Genomic DNA, 25,030 nt, shown 5'->3' with positions numbered 1-25,030 from the left:
CTAGTAGTGGCCACTGTCAGAGACAGGATACCGGGCTGGATCCTCAGGTCTGATCCAGTCTGGCAATGCCTGTAAACCAGTGGCCACCAACCCGTCGATCGCGATCAACTGGTCAATCCTGGAGCCTCTGCCAGTCGTTCGCGCTCTCCGGGCCACTAGAAGTCTGGTGGCGCAGCAGGGCTCAGGCAGGCTGCCTGCCTGCCCTGGCCCCACATAGCTCCCGGAAGCTGCTGGCTGCTGGCACATCTCTGCCGCTCCTGGGAGGAAGGCAGGGTGGGGGGCGGCTCCATGCGCTGCACCTGCCCCCAGCACCGTCCCCACAGCTCCCGTTGGCCAGGAACCGGCCAATGGGAGCGACAGGGGTGGCACTTGCGGGCGCGGGCATGGAAGCAGCCAGCCACTTCCAGGAGCAGTGTGGGGCCAGGGCAGGCAGGCAGCCTGCATGAGCCCTGCTGCACTGCCGATTGGGAGCCACCTGTGGTAAGCGCAACCTGGCCAGAGCCTACATCTCATACCCCCTCCTGCACCCCAGCCCCCTGCCCCAGCCTGGAGCTCCCTCCTGCAACCAAACTCCCTCCCAGAGCTTGCACCCCTCACTCCTGCACCCAACCCCCTGCCCCAGGCTCAGCCAATGCACACCGCTCCGTTGAGAATGTTGCACTGATTTGTGACAATCACTGGAGGATTTTGGATCTATAAACCACAACTGACAAGAATAAAAAGTAAAACTCATGAAACGTCCAGTGGATTTTATGAGATTAGGTGCAGTGTGACCACATGACCCCTGCACCCAAACTCCCTCCCAGAGCTTGCACCCCTCACTTCTGCACCCCAATCCCCTGCCCCAGGCTCAGCTCGGACCCCCTCCCACACTCCGATCCCCTCGGCACCAGCCCAGAGCCTGCACCCCCTCCCGCATTCCAACCCGCTGCCCCAGTCTGGCGAAAGTGGGTGAGGGTGGAGGAGAGCAAGCAACGGAGGGAGGGGGGGATGGAGTGAGTGGGGCGGGACACTGGGGAAGGGGCTGGGCCTCAGGGAAGGGGCAGGGTAGATCCTGGGTTGATCTTAAATTCAGACAGTGATCTTGTGCATTAAAAGGCTGGAGACCACTGCTATAACCCATCCCCCGTTACAGCGTTAGCCGCCATTATGCAGTGTCTGTAGCAGACTTGGTGGCAGAACATGGAACCTGCCCCCCAACGTTGTTCCTCTGAAGTCACTGACTGTGCCACTCTGTACATTTAAAAAGTCACCATCACCCCCGCAGTCTGGGGACATTCCACGTGACTGTTCATGGGAGAGCAGATTACTCCTGTGAGTAAGAGTTACAGGGGCAGGCGTTTGGTTTGGGCTTGTGAACGGCGCACAGCAACGGGGGAGTCAGGCTACCATCTTTGCCAACTTTGCCGGGGGGATACAGACCCTGCATCCCAACCTGGAGACGTACGGCTGTGCCACCTCCGAAAATAGCTTGGAACTACTTACTGCCCTGCAAACCATGGACAAACCCCATCGTAACTGGGGACGGTCCCGAAAAAGAAATGGGGCGGGGGGAGAATGCCACTCGGGAACTTTAGGATTCCAAGGAGGATTTTCTGAACCAAGGCAGACTCTGTAGGTGACTCATACTCTGGTTCAAATGTCAACCAGGGAAAAATTCAGTGTGGGTAGAGAGAGGGGAGTCTAGTTTTGCCTGGATTCTTACTTGCACCTAGTAAGGAGCATTGCCATAATTACAATCAGGCGCTGGCTATAACACAAACTGAACTATATGCCACCAAACAGTTGCTGAGGTCTGCCGAAGGTAAGGCAAATATCAATTGGTGTCTAAAGAAAAGAAGAGAGCCTGCCCTTCTAGTGACCCGCTCTCTAGCAGGTTCACTGAGACGCGCTTTCATCTGCTTGCCAACACAGTTCTCACAAACCCACTGAGATCACCTTATTTTCCTCACACAATAATGCACAAGATTAGCACATCCTAAACGGTGAGCAAAATTCCACCTTGACTAGCACAGGGCAAATATCACCAGCCTTTGTTCTATTCATTCCTGCTTGGGCATCTCCTAGCTATCACTTTAATCTGTAGCTTTGAACAGGCTTAGCGATGCTGTTCCACTGAAATTTTTGCATGATACAAAATGAATTTCCAGTGAAATCTGTGGTCAAAGTGGGGGAAACTGTCAAATACAGCACTGAAGGTCAAGTTGGGGACCAAGTCACAGCAGGTGAGGTTAAGCAACTCACCTGACCACTGACTGCCTAATTTAGGTACTTTATTTCACCCTGTCACTGTAATAGTCTCACAATCTTTAATGTATTTATCCTCACATCCTCCCAATGAGCTTGGGCAGTGCTCTTATCCCAATTTACAGATAGGAAACTGAGGCTCAGAGAGGTTACATGACTCACACAAGGTCACGCGGGAAGTCTGTGGTGGTGCAGGGACTTGACCCTGGATCTCTTAGGTGCTAGGCTGATGTCCTGACCACCAAACCATCCTTCTGCTCAGTGTCTCAGTTCTCTCCATCTGTCAAACAGGGGGGCAACGCCATTTACCTACATCATGTATAGGATTAATTTAGTAAGGTATGTTTTGAGGATTAATTCAGTAAGGTCTGTGAAGTGATTTCAGATCCATGGACAGAAGATGCCATAAAGGAGGGGAAAGCAAATAGTTTAAGTAGGAGTGAAGCTCATAGGGCAGAGACCATCTTTTTCTCCTCTGTCGTACAGTGCCTAGCACAATGGGGTTCCGGTCCAAGTCTAGGGCTTCTAAGTGCTACAGCAATCCAAACAAGCAAACAACAATGGAATGAGACAGATCTGATCTTTGAACAACTAACCACTAATGAATTGATTTGACTAAATTAATGAATTATCTAATGAATGTTAGACTGGTGTTTCATAGTATACTATACCTTATTAACAAAAGACAAGATAATTTGTTTTTGCTCTGTTCCAAGCACTAATGCTTTGGGGATCAAACTTCAACAAGGGAACAAAAGTCTGTAAAGATCACCTGCTAGTTTAAGCCACCTGTCAAGGCTGAATCCCCACTCTGACACTTCGAGTGCAGAAGGTGGGGGCCCACAAAGATTCTAAAAATTAATACTTGCCACTCCAGGCTTGTATTAAACTCCCAGGTTACAGCTTTTCTCTGACCTTGGCTTGGTAAACGTTGCCACCACCCAAATGCAAAAAACCCCCTTGGTCCCAGGAAGGAGCACATGGGAATTCCTCCCTGGAGGGTACCCTCAAGCCCTTTCACCCCCTCTCCGGGGAAGAGCTGAGAAAGAAAACAAAGGAGATTAGCTGTTGCCACCAGCTAATCCAACAGCATATGCACAAAACTCTTAGGACACAAAAATCCAAATCCTGTTCTTAAAAAAGGTAAATTTTATTAGAAACAAAGAGAAAGAAAATACATCTGGAATTTAGGCTTTTGCAAGATTTTAAAAGAGCAATTCCAAAAATTAAGCACCCAAAATAGCTTTCTTGGGGGTTCAGCTTAAAGGTTACAAGCAAACAAAAGCATCTGGGGTTAGCACAGAGGAGATCCACAAGCCAAAATAAATAAATAACCTAACGGCATCTACCTAAACATTCCCTACCCAGTGAGTCCTGCTAGGTATGGAAAATAAAGGCGGGAGAACCAGGCATTACGTAAGATTAGCATGAAAATTAAAAAGTGCCAGAAGAACAAATGCACAAGGCCATAGCCAAGTGCGTTCTCTAAAAGCCCTGCAAAAATGACCTGAACTTCAACACTGTTACCTGATGTCCTCCACACCTAGAAAAAGAAATAATTGTCACAGTGAAAATGGGATCATAGAAGCTTCCGAGCCAACCTGAAAGAAGCATCCCATGTAAAGCACCCGATATTCTAACTCCTTTTTCCCAATTCAAAGGAAGAGTAAATCACACATGCTTTTATATCTTTAAAAAAAAATCCATCTTGGAGTCACCACCTAGACAATTTACATATGCAAATAAGGAGTGAATCTCCTTCAGCAGTAGGAGGCTTTGAAAATGTCACAGTTCTTGCAAGGTGAGATCCATAGGCCAAAACTTTCAAGACCAAAAATGGGATTCTGGGCGCCCAACCTCAGGCAGCTTAACGGGACCTGCTTGTTAGAAAGTACTGACCACCCACCCTCTTAAACCAGGCCCCTTGAGAGTCTCATACCCCAAGTCGAAAGTTGCTTCGGCCATAAGGTTAACGTCAGGTTTGACAAAGCCCTGGCTGGGATGATTTAGTTGGGGATTGGTCCTGCTTTGAGCAGGGGGTTGGACTAGATGAGCTCCTGAGGTCCCTTCCAACCCCGATATTCTATGATTCTATACCCAGCCCACCTCGGCCTCTAAAAGTATACATATGGAGAAGCTGCAATAGATGCATTTCACTCCTGTGGCCAAATAGCTACCCTCGCCCTCTGTCCCTTGATGTCTGCCTCCATTTACCGGGGGGAGCAGGAGGTGAAGAGGGCAGAGGCAGCTGCTTAGCCATCTCCCAAGGCTGGCTGCAGCACAGGGCACTATGGGATTATACCGGAGCAGGACCCGGGGGCAGCCTGTCAGCTTCAAGGAAACCACTCGCTAGACAGATTATTTGATCCGCAGCATCTGCCCCAGCCAAGGACCACTTTAGCTGGAGGAGATGGGCAGGGGTGTATTTTGCATGCATGGCAGCTGTCCCCATCCCTGCTGCTCTGAAACTCCACTCTACGGTGTCTGTGATAATCAGAAACAGGGACAGGCAGGAGGCACCACAGCCAGGAGTGAAGGTAACTTAAAGGACTTACCTGTACTCTGGAGTCCTGAGCGGGGGCGTGGCCTCAACCAGAAGAGGCGGGGCCTCAACTGGAAGAGGCAGGGCCTTTAAATACCCGGGCCCTTTAAATCACCGCCAGAGCCCTGCTGCCGCTACCCCAGGGCTCCGGCAGCGGGGCTCGGGAGGCGATTTAAAGGGCCTGGGGCTCCGGCCGCTGCAGGGAGCCCCGGGCCCTTTAAATCGCCAGCCTGGGGAAGCTGGTCTGGTCTGGCATGGTGTATAGGCTCTTGTCGGTACGCCAGACCAGACCGGCTTACTTTCACCTCTGACCACAGCCCACCCAAAGCTGTTCCCTTTGTTTACATCCCACATGCCAGTCCTCAGGCCACAAGATGCCAGCAGCTAGAATCTAATATATTTTTAAATGCGCCGCCCAGCGCCTGGACCAATACCTGAGGGACTGGTGATGCAATCATAATAATAAAGACAGTGCATTGGGAGATGGGGGGGAAGGAATCGATACATTCCACCACTTCGGTTTGTTTATTGTTGTGTTTAACTTGACAACAAATATTACCCATGCAGTGCATACAACGTTCAGCTTCTGAGCCATACGCCCTAGAACTGTACATATGGTTTGTGTTTATTCTTGTCCATGCGATGGAGCAGGGTTCGGGGACCTTTTTAACCACGGGGGGGGGGGGGGGGGGGGGGAGCGTATTTTTATTTCTTTGTTATTCACGTTTCATGCAAGTTGACACGAACAATAGCCGCATGCAGTGTTGCCGTAGCTGTATTGCTCCCAGACTATTAGACAGACAAGGTGGGCAGGTCATAGCTTCTACTGGACCAACTTCTGTTGTGAGAGAGAGAAGCTTTCGAGCTTACACAGAGCTCTCCTTCAGGTGTAAGCTTGCAAGCTTGTCTCTCTCCCCAACAGAAGCTGGTCCAATAAAAGCTATGACCTCACCCACCTTGTCTGTCTAAGAACAATAGCTGACAGGGAAGAGAATGAGGAATCTAGATTTTAAACTGCTCTGGGGAGCTGAGGGAGGCCTGATTGGTTCGCAGCGTTTTGGTACCGGCATTGAGCCTGACTGCTCCGCGGGTCAGGGAGAGGGGATTGGCAGAGTGCGTAAGGCTGGAGAACTCCCATGGCAGCCATGCCTAGCCTGAGCTCAGGTCTACTGAGTCAGACCTGTCTGCAGATTCTTTTCCCCTCTCTCTCTCTCTCTGTGTTCGTACCTGCTTGTTTGTCCATGGTTCTTCCTCGTAAGAATTTCAGGTCACAGTTTTCAAGCCTCTATGCCTAAAGTTAGACACCTAAGTGCATAGTTCAGCAGCTGAATCTAAGGGCAGGCCTACACTTAAACGCTGCTGCAACACTGTCGTGCTTCAATGAAGATGCAACTTACGCCGACAGGAGCGCGTCTTCTTTCAGGGCAGGTTCTCCACCTCCACGGGAGGAGGTAGCTATATCGGTAGGAGAAGCCCTCCCGTGGACATCGCTCTATAGGTCAATATAACTACGTTGCTCGGGGGTGGGGGGGTGTAGACCCCGAATTTGAGATTCCTGCGTGTACCGCAGAATTGGACAGTATTGCAGCCAGCCATCTGGTGTGTTCAGCCACTGCCAGCTGAAAAGTGAACATCACGCAGAAAGGAATAACCTTAGGCCCTGAGAGGCAAGGCCCTGCAGCTGCATGTTTGCAGCTCTGCTAATCAGAATGGAAATTTGGGACAGCGAGTTTAGGTTCCATGAAAATAGAAGGACTGTTTGGTCAGCCAACCTTGGTTTTACATGCCGGGGCACCTAAGTTTGACAGCCCCACTCATAACAAAAAATCTATTAAAAAATTAATCACGATTAATCGCAAGATAAAAAATGTATCGCAATTAATTGCATTTTATTTGCACTGTTAAACAATAACAGAATACCAATTGAAATTTATTATAAATATTTTTGGATGTTTTCCTACATTTTCAAATATATTGATTTCAACTACAACACAGAATGAAGCATGAAGGGGCATACAAATGTTTAGCAGATCTGGCATGTAAATACCTTGCAACGCCAGCTACAAAAGTGCCATGCGAACGTCTGTTCTCACTTTCAGGTGACATTGTAAATAAGAAGCGGGCAGCATTATCTCCCGTAAATGTAAACAAACTTGTTTGTCTTAGCAATTGGCTGAACAAGAAGTAGGACTGAGTGGACTTGTAGGCCCTAAAGTTTTACATTGTTTTGTTTTTGAGTGCAGTTATGTAACAAAAAAAATCTACATTTGTAAGTTGCAGTTTCATGATAAAGAGACTGCACTATGGTACTTGTATGAGGTGAATTGAAAAATACTATTTCTTTTGTTAATCATTGTTATAGTGCAGATATTTGTAATCAAAAATAATAATATAAAGTGAGTACTGTGCACTTTGTATTCCATGTTGTAACTGAAATCAATATATTTGAAAATGTAGAAAGACATCCAGAAATATTTATAATAAATTTCAACTGGTATTCTATTAACAGTGATATTAAAACTGATTAATCGCGATTAATTTTTTGGAGTTAATCGCGTGAGTCAATTGTGATTAATTGACAGCCCGAGTTAAGAGAAGAAATGCTTTGCTGATAAGAAGAGGAATGAATTGTTATTGGCTGGTTGCAAAGTCCTTAAAAAGGAAGACGAGCAGCTTATGTTTGATGCATCACAGAAGGAGAAGCTGATGGAGGGATGCAGACAGAGGAATGATGTGATCAAAACAACAAGCCAAAAAAATGATCTTTGTTGCAGTGTTTGAATGGATATAAGTGAGGCAAGAAGGGATCTGTCAGGACTAAATTCCTTAGCTTTAGCTGAAGTATCTTTCACTTTAGCCACAGAAGATGTGAATGGTCCAGGGAACAGCCACTGCCAGCAGATTTTCTAATTCAGTCACTCTAGCCAGACATGACCCGGCGTGAAGAGCAATAAGATTGATGAACTCTAAACTCCAGACATTCCAGCTGTGACCAAACATAACTGAGCTCTGCACTGCTTGCATTAGGTAAATGGAAAGGTTATGTCCCACAGCACTGTCCCTTGCAATCTGTATTTTCTAATTTTCAGTACCTCCTTTTTCTATAAAGCAGTGTAAGGGCAGGCCTACACTTAAAACGCTGCAGCACCCCATGGGAGAGCTTCTCCCGATGGCAGAGGCACTCCACCTCCCTAGGAGGCAGTAGCTATGCGGATGGGGAAATTCTCCCACCGTCTACACTGGGGGTTAGGTTGGTTTAAGCACATCGCTCAGGGGTGTGACTTTTTTACACTCCCTGACCAACGTAGTTATACCAACCTAATTTCCTAGTGCAGACCTGGCCTGATATATGAAAACGTAGTAAAGCAACACTGAGTTATTGCAATGATCTGAGGTCTGGGAAACCTGCCTTATTCGGAGAGACTAAAGAAGCACCTGCCTACTGCTGGGTTTCTTGCATGTTACTCTGAAACAGCTGGTGCTCGCCACTGTCAGAGACTAGATGGACCTCTGGAGACATTCTGGGTTTTTGTTCTGGGTTTGTACAGTGCCTAGCACGGTACAAATAAATACAATACAAGTAATACAAATAAATAATAATAATTCCTATGGTCCAAGTTTAGAGCCCTCAGGCCAGATTCTGGCTCCTGCTCTGGCTGTTTCGTGCATATCCAGTGGCACAATGCAGTGAGAAAGCTGGCAGATCAGGCACATCAAGGGGTGGCTTAGAGCGACCCCAGCAACTTCTATGCCACTCCTCTCCCTGCCCTCAGCACAAGGGCTTGCCCAAGACAAAGGGGTGTGGCTGAGCATCTCTATGCCCTTAGTGATCCCCCGCTGCCAGAAATGTTCTCAGGGGCCACTGGCAGACAGCAGGAAGGAGAGCAGCCCTGGGACAGCTCTATTTTTTGCAAAAGGACCAAGGCAGCAGCCAGCCAGCCCCAGGACCAGGGGAAGGGTGTGTACAAGTGTGTTAATGCCATCTTTGCTCTCTGCCTGCCCTAGCTCCGTGTGGCTCCTGGAAGAGGCTGCCAGATCCCTGCAGCCCCTAGATGTGGTGGTCAGGGAAGCTCTGCATGCTGCCCCGCCCCAAGGGCCAGCTCCGCAGCTCTCACTGGCTGGAAATCGTGACCAATAGGAGCTGCGGGGGCAGCACCTCCAGGCACGAGGCAGTGCGTGGAGGCTCCCTGGCCACCCATGCGTCTAGGGGCTGCAGGGACCTGGAGGCCACTTCCCAGGAGCCGTGGTAAGTGCTGCCGGGACTCCACACCCTGAACCCTCTCCCATACCCCACCCCCCGTCCCAGCCCGGAGTCCCCTCCCTCACCCAAACTCCCTCCCAGTGCCTGCACCCCCCCAACACCCTGCCCCAGCCCCCTCCTGCACCCCAAATCCCTCATCCCCAACCCTACCCCAGAGCCCACACCCCCAGCCAGAGCCCTCAGCTCCCCACACATACCCCAACCCCCTGCCCCAGCCCGGAGCCCTCTTGTGCAGCCTGAACCCCTCATCTCTGGCCCCACCACAGGGCCCACACCCCCAGCTCAGAGCCCATACCCCTCCTGCACCCCAACCCTCTGCCCCAGCCTGGAGCCCTCTCCTGCACCCCAAATCCTTCATCCCCTGGCCCCACCCCAGAGCTCACACCCCCAGCTGTAGCCCTCACCCTCCTCCCACATCCCAACACCCTGCCCCAGACCAACTAAAGTGAATGAGGGTGGGGGAGAGTGAGTGACAGAGGGAGGGGACATGGAGAGAGCAGGGGTGGGGCCTTGGAGAAGGGGCGGTGCGGGGCCTCAGGGAACGGGTGGGACAGGGCTGTTCGGTTTTGTGCGATTAGAAAGTTGGCAACCCTACTTGTATGGAGCATGCTCACACAGACTGAGCATGCTCAGTAACACTGCTGAAACCGACTGCCCTCATTCGGCGCCACCGTGCCCCCCACCCCCACACAGACACACACAGTCGGCAGGCATGGTGGTTTGAGCATTGGCCTGCTAAACCCAGGGTTGTGAGTTCGATCCTTGAGGGGGCCATTTAGGGATCTGGGGCAAAAATTGGGGATTGGTCCTGCTTCAAGCAGGGGGTTGGACTAGATGACCTCCTGAGGTCCCTTCCAACCCTAACCTTCTATGATCAGTTCTATGATCAGTCTCTGATGTACAGAAACCCCCACTCTAAGTATCAGGCCTTCTGCTAATACCATAAATACCTTACGTAACAGGAAAGAGGAAAATGACATTTTAAGGGTGCCCCAGACACTGGTGTAAATCCAGAGCAACCCCACTGAAAGCCGGCTGCAATGAACAATAGATTCACAGCAGTGTGACTCAGACCAGAACACTGTATTAAAGGTAAGTTATGCCGGTAATCATGAAACTCAAAATAGGCTGGTTTTTCAACTGGAAAGTCAGTCTGTGTAAAGAGCTGGCTACGAATAAAAACGCAATATGAGCACTGAGCTGGAGCATATTTTCTACCATGTAATATCCAGTGCCCATAATCTTATGGGGAATATGTGCACGACATGATTCACTACCCTAGAGATAGACAACCTTTTCAGACACTTCTGCAGAAAGCAAGTTGCCTCAGGTAACAGCCAAATACTACTCACTCTAGCATGCTCCCACGTCATCTACAGTTCTCCCTTTTTCCACGGCTTCCTCGCTCAGCAAAACACAACCAGCGGTCTAGTGACAGGACAATGTGCTTTAAAAGCGTGTGCTGAAATGATATTTCAGGTGAAAACTTCATTTATTTAAAATACCACTCAACTTAAAATATGTGGAGGGAAACATACAATGTTAGCACGTCCAAAGGTTCAGGGTTTGTCTCTGGATGGATGTTTTATGGGAGTCTGAACTTCCCATTTAAAGCCATATAGAGAGAATGTCACAGAATAGATGTCACTTTGGCATAATACATCAGAGAAAACACTAGCAACGAGTCAGATTGCCAAGGCTCAAAACCAGCAATTGACTTTGAAATGTGGCAATCAAAGCTCATGAATAGAAGTTTTTTAGTTTTAGATAAGAAACAACCTCAACCCCACCCCAAAACCCCCCACGTCTCTTCCTGCTCTAACCTTTACTCACTGGGTGTTTGCAGGAGAAGGGGACTACTGTAACAAACTGAGGAGGACCAAAGACACTTTTTGATGAAAAATGAATCAATCATAGAATAGAATCATAGAATACCAGGGTTGGAAGGGACCTCAGGAGATCATCTAGTCCAACCCCCTGCTCAGAGCAGGACCAATCCCCAATTTTTGCCCCAGACCCCTAAATGGCCCCCTCAAGGATTGAACTCACAACCCTGGGTTTAGCAGGCCAATGCTCAAACCACTGAGCTATCCCTCCCCCTATCGTAAAAAGATGAAGAGTATCTTTTTAAGATGTGAGACACAATGTGCATAAGAAATTGAGCTCTGACGCTCAGCACTACCTGCTCAGAACTCAGCCTGCCTATTATTAGTGAAAGAGAAATCTTGGTCCTTTGGGACTGGGATTCAGGTGATGTCTGTTCATTTCCCACCTCTGCCACAGACTTCACCTGTGACCTTGGACAAGTTACTTAACCTCTCTGTTCCCCAACCCCCTCTCTATAAAAGGGAGAAAAAATGTTATCATCTTTCTCCTACATTTTCTCTATCTTGTCCATTTGAACTGTAAAATCTTAAGGGGAGGAACTGTCTCTTACATACAATATGCATGTACAGCACCTAGCGCAGTGGGGTTCTTATTTCAGTTGTGACAACACTACAGTACCTCAGTCTTTGATCTTCTAGATATTACAGTCTAAGATGCATTAAGACAGGTCAGTAACTGAATTGGAAACATCACTGTTGCCCTACATAGCAGCCTGTTTGGCCTCTGAACTCCTAGATGGTTTTTTCCCCTCTATTGAAAGCCTTTGAGTTGTCAATTTCAATAGAAACTCAAATCTGGAAACAGCCCAGTCACCTGAAATGTTAGCAGCAGTGGCGGGCAAAAGCGAGAAGCACAGAAGCCCGGGCTGGGATGCTTTCAAGTCAAGCCTGTGATCGCAAAACTACTCTGCAAACTGATCAATGCTTCAACTGTAGCTTCTTAAGTGAAAATAAAATAGAAAGGCGCCCAGCTGCCTCTGAAGTGTTGTACTGCACAGCAGCCGCAGAAGGGAAGAATACACCTGATGTGCGTGTCTCTATTGAAGCTGGGCCACCCAAGGCCAGCAGCACTCTGCACACAAAGGAAAGTTTCCTCAGCACTAGAGCCCTTCCAAGATAGCTGGGGCCGTTTCACTCCTCCGATCTGGTTCCTGGAAAAAGCAAGTAAAACATCAGAAACCAACCTTCCCACTGAGCCCAAACCAACTCCCATTGAAGTTACAGTGGAGGGGAGGCCCTGTTTGAAGACAATGACTGGGCACTGAGAGAGACTAATCGATTAGGAAAAAAGAAACAAGCCAGGGCTGGAGACTGCTCTGCTGCTGAAAGCTCCAGTACATCTTCCATTGAACTTGGATTACTAGAGTTACAGTTAGAGTGCAAATGCCTCAGGGCACGGACCTCAGGTTGGAAACATGTCTGTGCCCTTGTGATACTACAGAAATAAATAATAATATACCTTCATCCAAAATAATTTTAAAAATTGGGGATGAGGGATTTACCCTCTATGTTTTTTCTTTTACTCCTTGTTTTGTTTTTTTACTGAATTTAAGAGCTGAGATTACTCAACTGGGACAGCTTGTTCCTGGTGCCTTATTTGAAACCATGCCAAAAGGTACATAAGAATGTCAAGATCTTGTCTTTTCAATACAGTATTTACAAGTCGACTGATTTATGGTGAAATCTGGATATGACACAGCTCCATCTAGACTTTTAACCTCATTGGAGGAGGCGACCCAGGTGCAAGCTGGAAGAAAAGGTTTCATTTCTAAGATATGTACAATTTTGATTGAAAAAGTTGTTGACAAGAAAACAACCCAGATGAAAAGATGGGAGAGGGATTTGGACAAAGAACCTGATCTGGATGAGGGGGTCACTATCTGGAAAAGGAGATATACGTCTTCCATTTGTGTAGCTGAGAAAGACAATTTTTATAAATTACTGTACAAATGGCATTTGCCCCCAGTTAAGATCCATCATATTTTTGCTATTGGGGAGGTGCTCTGTTGGGGAGGCTGCAGGGGAAGGGGAACATACTTGCACACATGGTGGTTGTATCTAGGAATTAGACAGTTCGGGGAGAATTATTAATGAGATTAATTTTATGACAAAATGCCGGCTTTCTAGAGATCCCTCAACTGGTTGCCTTAAAGCTCCAGTAAAGGATCTACATTTTAAACAGAATGGCAAATTAAAGTCTTCACACCAAATATGTACACAAGAGAAGCACTGAAACGAGAATAGGTATTCAGAAATTTCTGAATCCTTTCTAGTGTACTCAGTAGAGGAGGGCTCCCCAGTCAGCCCTCTGAAGTCTGAAGTCAGGTTCTTTGAATATTAACCTGATCCTGAATAAGTAATGTACAATGCAGTATGGTTACATTTTATTATAATTTTGCCTTAATAAGAAGGTTTTTTAAAATGATGCTGAAATACTGGTACATTAAGTTTTGAAATCATGTTTTAAATGTATGTATAGTAAAAGCTGTGTTATCCAGCACTTTATCAACCGGAAAGCTCTATTAACCAGCATTTCTGATCTCTCCCAATACAAATCTTCAGTCTAGTAACCGGGACTAGTATACTGCCTGGGCGGTTACACCATTGCACATTCTGCCCTCTACTTTTATGCAAAAGAGGCAGACGACAAGTAAACAAGCTGATAACAGGGATTTATTCAAAAAAGATGCTCCCAGGGTGTGTCAGAGGGTCATGACAGATTCAGCCCAATCTCCTACACCTTCTACAGCGACAATGATAATTGATGTTGATAACGATGACCCTGAGGCACTGCAAGATCCTGAAGTACCTTCTGAATCATGTTCAGTACAGTTTTAGTGTTAAGTGTATTTTGAGTGATCTGGGTGTACACCATGCACAGCTCATAGTGATATGAAGTGTCATAAGATGACCTACTGTATTGAAAACTTTACCTGTCCACCCCTCAGTGCCTCAAGAAACCAACCACTCTGCAGGGCAGTACTACTCCTGGATTGGTGAGTACCTGTCGACGACTTTATACTTTATTCATTTTATTGTATTCTAATTCTTTGAAAATTGGTATTCCATCGGTAAGCATAACTCTTATTTAACGGGAATTTTTGACTAACCGGCACCCACCATTCCCCCAATATGCCAGATAACAAAACTTTTACTGTATTTCACTGATTAATAACGGGGCAAATCCTGACTCTTTGTTCAGTTTTTAAATTATGACTGAGTAAGGACTTCAGAATTTGAGCTAGTAATAATGCATTAAGATATTTCAAGCCATAGGTTTTGGTGTAATAATTCGCACCTTCCGGGTTCTTAGGCACAAAGCCTGAGCCCATGCAAGTTCTAAATTACTATACTGTAACTCTCACATTGCTGTGTCCCATTTCTTAATACTGTGTCTGATATTCCATAAACCATTCGTACAAAAAGCATGGGAATCATTATCTCTTCTACTTACAGAAACTTTAAAGTGTAAACATATTGAAACATAGTGAAGAACCGCTGAAATTAATACAAACCTAGAAGACACAAACTCACCTAGACATTTTTGTCTTAAGAACCCATCTAAAAACATAGGCGCAGCTTCTCTCCTGCCCCAAGAGCTGCTCAGCACCAGGGGCGGCTCTACCAATTTTGCCGCCACAAGCAGTCACCACCGAATTGCTGCTGTGCCTGGAAGAGCAGCGGAGCTGCCGCCAAATTGCCGCTGCGGGACATGGACTGCTGCCCCATTGTGAATGCCGCCCCCAGCACCTGCTTGGAAGGCTGGTGCCTGGAGCCGGCCCTGCTCAGCACAGGAAGTGGGAAGGCCATCAGGAAGCTAGTTATAACTCCACAGTTTGCAAGCTGTAGCTGATCCATCCCTCGTCCCAACCAGGCATAAGTTACAGCAGCCTAGTGGCTGTTCTAATTCATGCCAGGTGGCTCTGGTCCCTAAAGGCTATTCCTGCTGGAATTCTGTGCCACCGCGCAATACAGAATTTGCACAGAATTAATGTTCCCCACAGAATTTTATTTTTTCACACAGAATTTGTGATTTCCATCAAAATGCTTCCCACTGTATTTAATTTCAGTGAAACAGAAGATAACTGTCAAGACACATCAAGTTCTGTATTAATATGCCAAGTGAGGAATTTATTTGTCAAAAAACATTTCCTAAATCTTTTTTGCTGTCTATATTGTTATAGACATACTTGCTGACAGGTCTTTTGAAATAAATTACCAAAATAATTGAAACTGGTGTGATTATATTGTGTTATTTTGACCTATAAAAGATGTAGAATTTTAAAATACCATGTGCAGAATTTTTTAATTTTTGGCACAGAATTCCCTCAGAAGTACTAAAGGTGAATACCCCAGCTGCACTCCAGCCCAGTCAGATCATGTCCTCTCCTCTCCCTCCTCGTCACATCCCCCATACCTACATGGCAAGGCAAGACTGATATAGAAGCCAGCTCTGCCTAGATACTGTTTAGACCAGTTGAGAATTTCTCTCCCACCAGGGAAATTCTCAGTTGGGCAGCTGTGGCTAGATTCTGGGTCCTTTGGAAGCACAAAGGGGATGCAACTGGGTGAGGGAATCTGGCCTGTAGCTTTATGATTAATGTAGTTGTTTTCTACTGTCAGGCTAAAACTATGCAAAATACTAATACTATAGAGAAATTCCTTGCAAAGTCCACTGTTTCCACAGGAACACTATATACAGGCTATTCATGCCCACTCCAGCATGGGCACGCTATGAGAAAAGAGGGAACCTGTACAATTTGCCTGTGGCAATATATTTTGAATTTCAATGAAAAACAGAAGATATTTTGATGGCATTTTAGCAAAGTTTGCTTCCTGTTTTTTCAGCCAGCTACATTCATGAGTGCCAAGGAGGAAGCCTGGTAATTGTGCCAATCGTATTTACAGCCCCAGAGGCATGTGGGTTGGCTGTGCTAGAGGGAGCAATGGTTGATGAGTTAAACAGCATAGCTCGTCAGTGCTCAGGAGGTATCATGTCTTTCAAAAGGCAAGGGGCATCCGATTTTCACCTGTGGCCTAGAAGATCACAGCTCAACCCAGTAGGGGCACTTGGGCCAGTGTGCTGGTGCCAGTTAGAACAGCCAAAAGGCTGCTCTAAATTATACCTGCTGCCAACAGGGTCTTCATGACAGATGGGAATTGCTGGGGCTCAGGGCAACTCCTGGCCAAAACCCGGTGAAGGAGGTGGCCCAGCAGCTGCTATGCCTGCCTTACACCAACTGCAGGCAGTGTCATAACAGCTCTATATTAATTCAGTTATTAACAAAATTTGGCATCCATATTAACTTTAAAAATAGGAAGTAATAAATAAATCTCTCATATGAAGCCCCCCGAATATACCCTCTGGAGTCTGATTCTCTTCTCAAGCCAGTGGGCGAATTGCTAAGGTGCAAGAAAACATAGGTATTGTCATCACTAGCACAATGGTAAATGGTGTAACAGGATTTGTGTCACCCTGGTGTTTTCCAGTACCTAGATGCTGCCCTTTGTATAGCCTATAGGGCTAGCTAGCCTGCTTGCTTGCATATATATCTTTTCTTATGGGGTTGATCATTGTTACATTATAGGTTTGTTATTTGTTATTATAATAGGTTTATCAATTTGTATTAGAGTATTTTAGCTGTAATGCAAGGAACCTACAGGCAACATCCTGTATGTCAAGCTAAGGCAAGTTAACATACATATGAGGGAGACCTTTACCCTAGATAGGTGGTGATGAGCTAAAGCATATGGTATATATGTTTGTAACCTTCCACATAGATAAGTGGGCAAGTTAAAGCAAGTTGGTAGGTAAAGCAAGCCAAGTTCATGGCCTTTTTCAGACTTAACAGATACACCTCAAAGAACATGGAAACAACCAGTTGGGACAGAAATAAGGTGAGGATGAGCTAATGGTCTCTAATAGTTACGGATATGTCATTAATACGCACAAACATGCCAGCCTATAGAGTAAGTAAGTGTACCCTAACGTTTTTGTGGGCAAGGAAGTTAAGTTTGGACATGGAAGGAGGGCACTTAGGGCTCAAGCCCTATAAGAGAAGCAACCCAGGAACCATATACAATGGAGACGTCTCAGAGAGAGCACGTAGACAATGTAGACTGCTTGATCCACGTGATAGCAACAGGTCTTTTCAGCAAGCTGGAAAAAGCTATAGAAGAGGGGAAGTGACATCACTTGGCCTCTCTCCCACCACAACTCAACACCTGGAAACATGTCTGGAGAACAAAGGCTGGGAGGGTGTCCCGAGGTTAGAAAGGAGAATCCCAACCTGTGTATTAAGGAGCTATACCATCTACCAGGCTGAGACATGGCTTGATTCAAATCCTGTCCAGTTTATAGAACTCAGATTGTTATTTTACTTTTATTTCTTGGGTAACCAACTTTGATCTGTATGCTTATTATTTATAATCACTTAAAATCTATCTTTCTGTAGTTAATAAATCTGTTTTATATTTTTTGGGAAACAGTGTGTTTTGGTTGAAGTGCTTGGGAAATCTGCTCAGGTTGCAAGGCTGGTAGAACGTTCTTATGTTCACTTTCCTTTGTCAAGTGGCAAACTGTGTAATAAACTTACACTGGTCAGGCTTTTGACCAGGGCAAGACAGTACAGCCCTGAGGTCCTAGGCCTGGAAGCTGGGAGAATTGGCTGGAGCCTCTGTCTATTGTTGGTTCATGAGTGGCTGGCAAAAGCATTCATGTAACTCAGCTGGGTGTGTCCCTGTGGATGTCTGTGTAAGTGCAGTACCTGGAGAGGTTTGTGGCTTAACAACAGCATTACAGTATGAGCGGGAGCCCTGATTGAAGGGACAGAGGGCTCAGCGGTACCCCAGTTCTAGGTTGCATCCCGGAGAACCTGTCACACTCCTCTCAGTTGCAAACAGTACCACAGCTGGCTTCACTGGGAGCCAGATACACTTCCAAGAGCAGAGTTGGACCCAAACCATAGGTTCTTATACAGAACACAACAGCAGCCTGGTTCTAGTTTGCACTCAATCTGGCAGGTGCTGAGGAGTAAATGACTGTTTAAAAAAAGGTCTGAAGTACAGCAGGGACCAGACTTGTAGGACATTCAGCGTTTTTAAATGTTCACGTCCGGGTTTAAATAATTTATAACTAAGATTTCGTAACGTGGACTTTACGAAGGAAAGTATATTTCAGCGAAGAAAATGATCCACTTTCAGTAGCACATGCTTTCCTGAGAGCACTGATACAGTACATTTAAGCCATCCATTTAACTTAAAGTGATGGATTGCCTGCACATGCAAAATTGAAAGGTACTTTATTTTTAGGCTCAAGTGGTAAAACTTCAACCTGACATTGAAAACCATCACACAGATTTAATGACCACACAGTTTGGCCAAGCCAGCAGTTTGCTGACATTCTGTCCGTGGACGTAAAGCGTCTGCTACAGAGCTTTCTCAGAGTGATTTTTTTTTAACCTAGGAGTTTTAAACATACCATATGGCAGACTTCAAGCCCAGAAACAAGGAAACAACAACTTCAATTACTATTAGTGTATTTATGCAGCTACTGCAAAAGTTAGTATAAAGGGCATACATTACTTGGTGTAAAAGTCAGTTCCTTCTAAGAAAAAAGAAGGGAATATGAGAGAGGGGGAAAGGCAGGGATGCGGGGGAAAGACGCACCAAAGGGAAAGCTGGTGGAAATGATGGGAAAGGCAGCATGAAAGAAGAAGAAAGCAACAAGAGAGGATGGATTGCCCCAGTGTTTAAGGCACTCGCCTAGGACTTGAAAGATGCGACTTCAGTCCCTTGCTCTGTCACAGACCTCGTGTGGAACCTGGGCTTAGCGTCTCCAGGCCTTCATTCCCCATCTGTAAAATGGGGGTAATCCCACTTCCCTGCCTCACAGGGGTGTTGTGAGGATAAATAAATATATTCAAGATTGTGAAGCGCTTTGAGAGCTATGGATGAAAAAGTGCAATGTAAGAGCTAGGTATTATTATTGCTATTACTGGAGAGGAAGCGACAGAGAAGCTGGGAGACAAAGTGTGAGGAGAGGAGTTAGTGGAGGATTGGCACAGAGGTGCGGCGCTTGAGTGAAAGGCTCTGGAGACGTTGTGCCTGGGGTGGTCAGAGGCAGGAGGCCTCCAGAACCAATGTGAAAAGTGAGCTCACTAGTCTCAATTACTACAGCTGTAGGACACCGTGTCTCTCTCCTCGGCACAGCCTTGCAGCCACTTCTTTGTTCAGGAAGAGGATGGACCTCACGTCATACGTCACCTTGGGAGCATTGAAGAGAGCTCACAGGCCACCTTGCACCATAGAGTGCAGGTAGCCAAATGATGGCTGCCCCTTCCAGGGAAGCAATGGGCTGGAGGAAGGCGTTCCCTGCATCCTCGCTCACCCAGCACCCCCAAGCAGGGTGCAGGGAATGGTTTGGCCCGTTGCGTTTCAGATACCAGGAAGCAGTTTTCCTTGGCAGCCCAGCTCTGCCCTCGCTCTCCATGCTTTCTCGCCACAGGAACAGAACATTACATTTCCAGTGCTACTTTCCCATTGGCACTTCGTACCGAGTCACCGAGCATTGCACAACGTGACTTAACCAGACATAACCCACCATGCAAAAGAGACATTTTCCTCTCTGTACGTACAAAATGCTATTAGGATATGACTAGATCAGGGGTAGCTGATTTTCAGTGGAATTCACACTGCCTGGGTCCTGGCCACTGGTCCGGGGGGCTCTGCGTTTTAATTTAATTTTAAATGAAGCTTCTTAAACATTTTTAAAACCTTATTTACTTTACATACAACAATAGGTTAGTTATATATTACAGACTTATAGAAAAAGACCTTCTAAAAACGTTAAAATGTATCACTGGCACGCAAAACCTTAAATTAGAGTGAATAAATGAAGACTCGGCACACCACTTCTGAAAGGTTGCCAACCCCTGGACTAGATAGCTCAAAGTTCAACCAGAACATTCCCCTCAACTGCAAAATGATTTCACACATTGCACTCTACACTGGCTCCAAGTTAATCGGCTGCAAATGGAACTACGTCTGTCAATACTACCCCCAAATCCCTCCTTTTGTCTGGCAGCCTGAGAGAACCAAACGCACAGCTCTGAAAAGTGAAATTTAATTGCAGCTCACTGAAAAAGCTACTGTCCAGCACTAAAACATCCTTGGTGCACTGACATAGAGGTTACCAAGCAGCCGTATATTTTGTTAAATGAAAGTGTTACCCACACAGCCACACCAGGAGCTGCACGCCTAGCCCTGGAACCTTTATGAGTAGTAGCTGGCAATGATGAGGCATAGACATCTCTCTGCAGCTTTACAGTCCAGAGGCCAAGGCCAAGACTTACCAACAGACCAGTGATTTGGGGTGCCCAACTTGAGACAATTTAGAGAGTTTTGTTTTTCAGAAGGTGGGTTTTCAGCCTTTCCTGAATATCCATCCCCTTTAAAATGTCTTGAATTGGGCACCCAAAATCACAGCTTGAGGGCTAAGTACCCTGCCCCCTCTAGCTTTCCCTCCATTCCTCTCTGCCTTCTCTAGTCTTATCTGGAACAATAGTCTCTGAAGTTGAGGGAAGGAGGAAGGGTCATTATGGCTCTGTGGCACCAACAGCAGAGAACAAGAGTTGCTGTTGATAAGTAACCCCCTTTGATTTTGGAGGCAACATCACGAAGGAGAAACAGGGTTACTTATCAGCAGGGATCCTAGACATCCATTTGTCACAGAAACACACTGAATTTGCATTTTTTACAGAGAATCTTTAGTTTATATATTTTGTGAAAAAATAAAAACATATACAGGAGAACCCCATTTATCTGAACCTCCATTATCCAGCTCTCCATATTAACCGAACCAGGGCTGACAGCCCGAGCTGTCAGCCCCGGCGGCAGTGGGCTGATAATCCGAGCCCTGCCACCTTGGGCTGACAGACATAGAAGTATTTGGTATATGTAAGAAATGCAAACTGCAATTCTCTTAATTTTATTTTATTTTATTATAATGATTGATGACACTGATAAGCTTCGAACTTGCTTAAAATTGTAAATATATGAATAAAACATTGCATTCAACTGATACCTACATATATTGTTGCTAGGGAAACTAAAATTCAGCATTTCATTTTAATCGTTGAAAAATTTGGATTTATGGTTTTTAATAGGAGAATTTTGGGGTTTTTTTTAACCACAGAATACTAGGATCCTGCTTACCAACAGTAACTCCTGTTCTCCTCTATTGCCTCCAGAAGACCCCCTCTGAAGGTAATTAGCTAGTAGGGACCTCGTCTAAGAGGCAGGTTGAGGAGCCCTGCTGAGTGAATAGTAACTGAGATACTGTCTGCCTGAAACCTATATCTCTTCTTTTTGTAGCATCCAGACAACAGTAAGCCATGAAGATGTGAACCAAACTCCATACAGCAAGCAGCCCTACTGGTCAGAGCTCAGGCCACATTGTGGATACCTGCCATTGAGCTGACTGAATCTGAGATGTTAAGGCACAGGAATATCAGGTAGTCCATGACATGATCTGATGCATTTACACTTGTGCTCACTTTAAGGCCCCTTTGCACAGCCAGGGCAGGGTAAAGTGTAAATAAGAATCAGGTGCGTACTCTTAGAATATCTTTCAGCAGAGATGTCCTGAGTTCCGAATGTTTCTCTACAGGCCACAGACAGTTTATTAAACGTTCAGTGACAAAAAAGCTGATGGTTCCTTTGACCCCAAGGGGGTACAATCTCTGCCTATGGAGCTTTGAGGAAACCACAGGCAGTGACATCAACTAATTGCGATGAAAGCCCAATACAACCTTTGCTACAAATTTGGGATGAGGGCTAAGTACCACCTGGACTTTGGAATATGATATCAGGTGGGCTGGCCATCCCATGCACGCCTCTGGTGCGAGTGAATTGCGCCCACCGCCAAGCATTTGGTGAATATCCAGCCAGTTCAAAGGCTAGTATCTTGCACTTGTAACGAACTCAACTTGATTATTTTGCATTTGCGTTATCGAGAGGTGGAAGGAGGTATCTCAAAGGTCAAGGACCATGAACCAGTCTTGAGAGTTGAGCAGGGATTATGCTGCCCAGAAGAATCAAGCAGAATTTATATTTTCCTTAGATATTAGTCCAGTTTGCAATGATTCAAAATAGGATGAAGTGCAGTGTTTCTTTAGGGAGATACAGAAATAGACTATACTAGAGGATCTGGCACTACTTGTATGTCTTCTGTCTTCAAGGCAGCCAGGGCCTCTTCTTGTAACAGTTTCTCATTAAAGGGAGCTCTGAAAAGGGAAGGGGAAAGGAGCTGGGGTTTGACATTGCCTTGAAATGGAGGAGGTACCCTTCTTTGATGATCTCTAGGACCCAGTGGTCTGAAGAAATAGCTTGTTATACTTGTCAAAAATGAAACACACAATCCCAAAGTGCGGGGGCGGGGAGGAGAAGAGTGAGGATCTGGATCTAATCAGCCTTGCTGCCTGGATGCAATACCACAGGTCCCTGGGTCTGAAGAGGAAGATCTGTATCTCTTCTGATGCGGTCAGAAAGATTTTTCCCAGACTGTCTGGGCATCTGCTAGCAGCCTGTCCCAGAAGGTATCTACTGTGACTGTCTCTTGTGAAACCTACAAGCAAAATTTTCTGCCGGACGCAGACTGTTCGAAATCCAGAGATTTAGCCATGGTTCGGTGGCCTCTGATTTCTCCAAAACCTGAAGCATCTCTGCACTAAGAAGCTCTGTTCTTTCAAAGGGCAAATCCATTAGTTTGCCTTGAGCCTCATCAGAAAAGGCCAAATTCAAGAGCCATCCATGTGTCCCAAAGGACACAGCAGTGGCCAAAGACCTGGTAGCTGTATCAGCTACATTACAGAATGCCCTCAGAATATTTGAGGTCCTTCCAACCCTCCTTAAAACCTTCCTATAAAATTTTGGAGCAGTGCTTATTTTCCACTTCAAAACATGTGAACCCTTTGAAAGCCACGTCTGCTTGACATTTCAAATGTATTGAGCAGTGACAGTGGAAGGGCCCTGTTTGAAATTTTCTCTGTGTGCTGTGCCCTAGAGAGAAGGTGGCGGAGAGAGAGAGTCACGTATTCTACAGCTGTTCCCCCTTTTCCTCGCCCAGGTTTTCTCCCCTCATTCCGATGCAGTGGACGTGCACTCACATTAGCCTGGGTCTCACCAGTTCTCCACATCTGTTACGGAGGTGGGCTGTCTTTCCTGAGTCAACAAATAAAGTTGGAATTTAAGACAGGCAGGCAAGACAGAGCGTCACACAGCAGAAGTAGCACACCTGAGAAATCAGCAGAGTTTAGGCGAGAGAATCTTTTCACAGCTCTTTGATTCCGAGGCCAGAAGGGGCCACTGTGATCATTCACTCTGACCCCCTGCAGAACACAGGCCACAGAACCTCGTCCAGGGATTCCTGCCTCAAAAGCAAAGATTTCTGGTTGAACCAGGGCATCTTTTTTAAAAAGATTGTTGCTCTCAATTTACAGAGTCCACGTGATGGAGGATTACGCAGACAGTAAAGCGTCTTCCGCAGCAGCTGTAACAGGTGCAGCAGCCTATTTCCACTGGTATCCCAAAGTGTTCCCAAAGCATTGCTAAGCCTGAGGACATGTACATTGCACGTAGTGTCACAGGACACAGTATGGTGATCCACACAAAATAAAAGAAGATAAAACTCAGGCATGAGCAGCAGAATTAGACAGATCTTCCTGCCAGGTCCGCAGCCAGGCTTCTTTCCCTTGGTTGTAAATTCGTAGTCAAAGCATAACCAAAACTGACCTGTACACTCAGCCAGGCACATGCTGCACTGTGCACACTGTAACAAACCTATCTACAGGACTTTATACTAAACTGGGACATTGCCCTTTTCAATAGAAAGTGCCCTCCTAGATAGCTTACGGCCATCAGAGGGCGTTCAGATCAGCCTGACCTGGGGAGAGCAGAACTATTGTAACCTGTATCCTTACATCTTGTGTCTTTTTAACACTGACTAACAAGGTATTTCTATTGTGTGCTTAATTGTGTCTCTTGCTGACAATAACTGAAGATTGTAAGAAGTGGTAGATTAGCCACTGGGCCAACGGTGCCCAAGCCCAGGGTTCCTGGCCAACAGAGAGGCCCCTAGAAAAATGGGTGCCTCCCCTCCCTGACCCCGCTCCCTGGTAAGCCCCTGTGCCCTGACTCCATTTCCCCAGCAGAAAGGCCCGGGGGTGCTCCTACTTGCTCTGGCCCAGGACCCCACAAGCCCCTAATCCACCTCTGATTGTAAGCCCTACTGGAAATTCCAGTCGAATCCATATGAATATTTCAGCAGGTCTCTGTTGGTTTCTACCGGTCTCTGCTGGTTTCATTTGGAGAATCAATATCCTTAGTAACTAGGAGCTCAACGGATCTGTTGTTTTGTTCAAAAATGCAAAGTAATGCACACTGGAAAACATAATCCCAATTATACATATAAAATGATGGGGTCTAAATTAGCTGTTACCACTCAAGAAAGAGATCTTGGGGTCATTGTGGATAGTTCTCTGAAAACATCCACTCACTGTGCAGCGGCAGTCAAAAAAGTGAACATAATGTTGGGAATCATTAAGAAAGGGATAGACAATAAGAGAGAAAATATCATATTGCCTCTCTGTAAATCCATGGTACGCCCACATCTTGAATACTGCGTGCAGACGTGGTCGCCCCATCTCACAAAAGATATATTGGAATTGGAAAAGGTTCAGAAAAGGGCAACAAAAATTATTAGGGGTCTGGAACGGCTTCCATATGAGGAGAGATTAATAAGGTTGGGACTTTTCAGCCTGGAAAAAAGATGGCTGAGGGGGAATATGATGCAGGTCTATAAATCATGACTGGTGTTCTTCTGGCTCCACAGAAGAACATCGCTGACATCTAGGTTTTCAGGTCAACCAACTTGGTTCTCAGAACAATAAACCTCTATGCCTTTGGCACAACTCTTTCATTTAGGCGAGCTGATGGGAAACCCAATAATTCATACACCCACCCAGAAATGCCAGACTTTTTTATTAGTCCAAATTTAATCTAATTTAAAGTAGCTGATGGCACAAAAACTGCAGC

At 46.1% G+C, this 25,030-nt stretch overlaps 1 protein-coding gene across 2 annotated transcripts in view; it reads right to left on the bottom strand.

The window, feature by feature from the left end:
• The window catches only part of SLC35F4 (solute carrier family 35 member F4), a 184,768-nt gene that overhangs the window by 98,765 nt on the left and 60,973 nt on the right, over nucleotides 1-25,030 (bottom strand). The window lies entirely within an intron of this gene.

The sequence above is a fragment of the Caretta caretta genome, chromosome 6 (assembly GCF_965140235.1).
Source record: "Caretta caretta isolate rCarCar2 chromosome 6, rCarCar1.hap1, whole genome shotgun sequence".
Classification (NCBI taxonomy): Eukaryota; Metazoa; Chordata; order Testudines; family Cheloniidae; genus Caretta; species Caretta caretta.
This window is presented reverse-complemented; position numbering and strand designations above follow the sequence as displayed.